At 33.0% G+C, this 5,149-nt stretch overlaps 1 long non-coding RNA gene across 4 annotated transcripts; it reads right to left on the minus strand.

The window, feature by feature from the left end:
* Positions 1–678: 678 nt before the first annotated feature.
* On the minus strand, positions 679–4,936 carry LOC145821108 (uncharacterized). Of its 4 annotated transcripts, none has more exons than XR_014363148.1 (6): positions 4,660–4,936; positions 4,410–4,447; positions 3,162–3,198; positions 2,887–2,924; positions 2,600–2,749; positions 679–2,508 (listed from the first exon to the last, which is right to left on the minus strand). It is a non-coding gene; the product is annotated as an uncharacterized LOC145821108 (long non-coding RNA). The 4 variants fall into 4 exon arrangements; XR_014363145.1 differs by having other exon boundaries at positions 2,887–2,929; XR_014363147.1 differs by having other exon boundaries at positions 3,705–4,447.
* Positions 4,937–5,149: the final 213 nt, after the last annotated feature.

Raw genomic sequence — 5,149 nt, forward strand, 5'->3', positions numbered from 1 at the left:
ACACTTTATTTAAACTCTGTTTTATTCCATGAAAAAGCCAACTTCAATTCAGCAAATGAGTGACAACTGAACCATGTTAATGGCAGGGCAAGTTTCTATATCATAGATTCATATTGAAATAATTGACATACCGAGATAAGATAAACGGCACCACAAGCAAGAAACATGTAGCTTGCTATGTTTTGGAGAAGAATGAGCTCCTTCCGTTTCCCAGAGTCCTCAGGGTAAGTTCTTGTCATCACTGCAACACTGAAAGTAACAATAGTGACCTATGATTCACAAACAGAACTAAAATTTCACTAAAATGTCCGATTGTTTCACTGAAAGTTTCCATCAATGATTAAATAGTTTCGTGATAATTCAGTTCTTTTTTCTTTTTCCTTTTCTTGGTAGTGATAATTCAGCTCACATATAGCTTCTTAGAGCATCTCCAGCAAGGCTAGTTAAAATAACTATTTAAAACTTCACTTTACTATTTTAGCTAGTCATTTTTTTAATATACACTCCAACAAGGCTATCTACTTTAGCTATCTTTTATTAAAATATTCTTATACTTTCACTACCTTCTTTCCAATCTAAAAAAAAAAAAAAAAAAAAAACTGACTTCTTTTGCAGCGCTGGAAATAGGAGCAAACCATATATTCACAATTGAAAAAATTAAGAATAAAACAGCTGGAAATAGGATGCTCATCACCACTTCATTCATCAATTCCATGGCTGAATCAACACAAACCCTCAATTTCTTGTGTTCCATTGCTTTTGCAGTGCTGCTCATCACCACCATCATCACCACCATTAGTCCAATTAATGATATGATTAAAACATTATAGATGGGGAATTAAGTTAAATTTACCTTTCTAAAAGCTGCACCTTTTGCTTAGGTTTTGTCCCATGGATAACTTGAAAGGAGGAGCTAACAATCTCTTCTATGTGAGCTGATTGCAGAAGCCTCAAATCTCTCCTAACCTAACATCACATGAATATGATAAACTAAGATTAAAAAGACAATTACATGCATTACATATATTTATGTACCTATTTGCACATATTTGCTCATAGGGAATAACAACCTTTAGAAGGTACTGAAAATATGAGCATCGTCGGTGCTGATTCTTGTTTTTGTATACAATTCTATCAACAATTTCAATCTCTGAACCCATATATTCACCTGTTCAGGAATATATTGCACCAATGTGACCAAACACAAAGCTAATTTCCTTTAAAGAAAAGAAAAAGAAAAACAACAACAGATATTGATGTCAACTGAAATTGGAATAGGTTCTAGTATGAGATCAGTTCATCTAAATATGAACTATAACACTATTTTTTCTCTTTTTTTTTCCCTTTTCTTCTAATGTTCTAGCAACAAACTCTCTCTCTCCCTCTCTCTTTCTCTCTCTCTCTATATATATATATATATATGAATTTGAGTGTATTTGGGTTCTGCTCTAATGAATGCCAAACAGGGATCTTGAGCAGTGCCTCTCAAGACTCACTGGTTGTTCCTCTTTTTTTATACTAACAAATTCTTTGATTCTTGAATTCATGGATTCTATCAAATTCTCTATAAAATCTCACTCAGTTCTGTTTTTTTTGTTTTATAATTTCCTAGATGCATTTATGTTTTTCTTATAGAAGTCCATATATTTGATTCACGACATCTTATCAAAAGTGAATAGACAAGAGAAATCAAATAGAATCTTGTGTGTGATACAACTTAAGCAACCAAAACATACATAGGTTACCATAAATCTATCCTTCGGTGTGTTCAAATGTCTAAATAAGCCAATGTACCATTTTTTTCATTTCTATAATTGTACCTAATATTTGATATCATTAATTCTAATAAATTGCCACAATTTTTCACTAACACTTCAGTCTAGAGAGCACTGAATCTGAAGATTTCAACTCACCAAATGGAAAAATTGAAGAGAAGTCTCACTTGGTTATGAAAGAACTATCTAGGTTCCAGGTTTTTTCAAAGCAATTATTCCAAAAGAGTGCACACTGCATATATAATAACAGAACTATTTCAATGGAGTTGAAGCATGTCTTTTCCTATTTATATCTTCTCTTACCGTAATAAGAAATGTAGTGAAAGCAATTCAAGTACAAAATGAAATGCAATTCATTTTCACAAAGAGAAAAGGCACTCTTACACAATCCAAGTTCCGGTACTTGGAAACCAAAGAATAAGCTTTCGTAATTCCAATTCCAGGAACAGATGGAAGAAAAGCGCAGCCAGCTAAGCGCACATGTCTGTGAGAAAGCTAGAAGATAAGTGCATCTCCTGTCTCAAATTAGTTCATATATATGATAGAAAGGAACCGCAAAGGGTTGTATAATTTTTAGTGTTATAAGTTTGTAAATAAATTTGAAGTGTCTCAAATCACCTGTGAAAAGTTCTTTATCAAAACATTGGAAGGAAGGCATACGAGATGCAGACTCAAAAACCTTGTTTTGCACTATCTCTTCACCATTGCCATAGCGGTCCATCTTGAAGACAACCTATTTGCAACCAATGCAAAACATAAAAAGACAATTAGTGCTAAAAATGAGGCTTGAGTCATCAATATCAAAGTTCTGTTGAATTTCTTACAGTTGGACAGCCATATGCCAGTAGATCACTGTCCTCTGAAGTCACTGCTACAATTCCACCTTTTTCTGCTTCTAGGCTGGATAGGTATGCTAATTGTGCATCTGCTTCACATGGAGACACTACAAATTCAATGTTCTCTGATCTCAGAATCTAAAAAATCAACAGTTGAAAGAATCAAAGATTATAAAGAATGGCAAATTGGTACTTTTAATTCACAGTAGGTGATGGAAAAACACTAAATAGTATTCCAAGTTGCAAATAGCTGATAAAGAGTCGCAATTTGGTACCTGAATCAGTTGATGTGCTGTTGATGGAGTGATACTCACTGCCCTTTGCATGTGAAAACAGAAAAGTGAGTATGAATACTTGATTGTTTCGATAATTTGCATATAACCAATAATTATCAGAACTAGTGAGTTGTTTTTTGTGCATTTAAAAATTTTAAAAAGTGACTAAAAAATCACCAAAAATAGAAAAACTAAAAAACAGTTTGTGAAGACAAAGTCAAACAAGATGTGATGGATTTGGTTAAAAAAAAGATGTGATGGATTCAGAATCATACCTCCTTTGTGAAGCCGTGAATAAGCATCAATACCCACCTGAAAAAAGAATGCAAAAAATATAACTACGAAGAATCTGACATAGATAGATATATATGAAATGAGAGGAGGTGATTATATTACCCGCCTGCCCGCATACTTCTTGATGTGAATGGGTTCAATATGGGGTTTCATGAACCTGAGAAGATCTTTGATACCCATTACTTATAAGCATTTTATCAAACAGTTGACAGGCCATTATGCAACAACATTAAATTGTGTTCTATGTTATCCAAATCCGAAGAAACATCAAATACTAAACCAAATTCAACAATTTCAAATATATGCAAGATGTAATCTTTGATTTTTCATGAATACTTTTTACTATTAGCCAGAAACAAAGAAAGAAAATAGTCTGTATAAATTTTCTTCTCTGTTTCATCAATATTTTCTGAACCCATTGAAGCAAAAATGAACAAAATAAACAGAAATGAAAAATTTTACCGCCAAAATCAAAGTTCAGGCGCCAAAAACAAATAAAAAATTAAAAGGTGCATGAACAGTACCTCGCTTGTCCTGGCGAGGTACCGTAGCTCACAATCATCTTAGCGATGCTTGGGCGAGTCTGCTGGAGCCATCGTTTACCCTTCCAAGCTAGCTATAGTAACAAATATGGAGGAATAGAGAGGCTTCTGGAGATGCTCTTACACACTAAAGAGCAGTCAAAACTATGTAACCAAATATCTATTTTTTGGTAAACAGGTCAACCAATACCCACTTCGCATTACCTACCTTATAAAAAACTAAAATATTTAATATATTCTGAAAACTTGTAACTATATAAAATAAGATCATGTTGGATTTGGATTTGATCATGCCAAGAATCCAACTAAACCACAGGCAGTGTAGTCAAAATCGTATGATACGTATTGTATTGTATGGAAAAAGAAACGTAACATTCTTTGTAAAAATCAAACACTGACAGAACCTGTACTGTACAAAACCACAACCATTCAGAAAGATGAAGTCAATGTTGATTAATGTGATGGACCAACAAACATTTTTGTGTAATATTCACACTTATTTATCACTTATATTAACTTATATTTCATTTACTTTTATCTCACCTTTTTTATTTTTACCTTTTCAAATCTCTATATAAATTTATAATCAATCCATGTTTGCAAAAGAATAATTAAACACAAGAAACAGTGGAAACCAATTTATGGAAAGTAGCAAGGTAAGGAAGGAGGGAATCAAAGAAGACTCACCAGAGTGCAAAATAGGTGTCTGAACGAAACTTACAGATCTGAATGAAAGCAATCAATCAATCAAATCCAGAGAGAGAGCGTTCGATCGCGATCAATAGACTAAAAATCAATCAATCGATCGATTTGTGTTCACCTTAACATAAATTAGTGTACATATATATATATATATATATATCAAATAGATCTAAGATCGTAGATACAGATCTGAGTTCGTATATAAACAATCAAAAAATCAGAGAATGAGACTCACAAAATTAATCTTCAAATCGGATTGATCGAGAGCTTTGAGCCAAGATGGAGAGAGCCGGATAGAGATTACGATCGTGAATCGGAGCTTTGAGCCAAGATGGAGATCGTGATCGTGAGTCGGAGCCGGATAGAGAGCTCGATCTAGTGAACTTTCACCATAAGAAAGAGGAGTGATGAGGGGACAAAAAAAACCCTAGATCTATCTCAGGACTGAGAGAAATGGAAGAATGAAAAACGTGTGGGCTTAAAGGGGAAATATGTTAGTACACCTAGCACGGTGTTTTTTTAAATGAGTTGCCTATAAAATATTTTGAAAACCTTTTAAACAACGATTTTTAAAACAACGCCAAAACAAAAACGTTGTTATAGGCCAATTTTTTTGTAGTGATAAGTGTGACTGTTTCAATTAAATTTATAAAAAATTATTTTCAACTATTCGAAAGATAAAAATTATATAAAAGTGATAATTATTTTTTATTTTTAACTAAATT

This window comes from Camellia sinensis, chromosome 3 (assembly GCF_055761805.1).
Source record: "Camellia sinensis isolate YWXY chromosome 3, ASM5576180v1, whole genome shotgun sequence".
Lineage (NCBI taxonomy): Eukaryota > Viridiplantae > Streptophyta > Magnoliopsida > Ericales > Theaceae > Camellia > Camellia sinensis.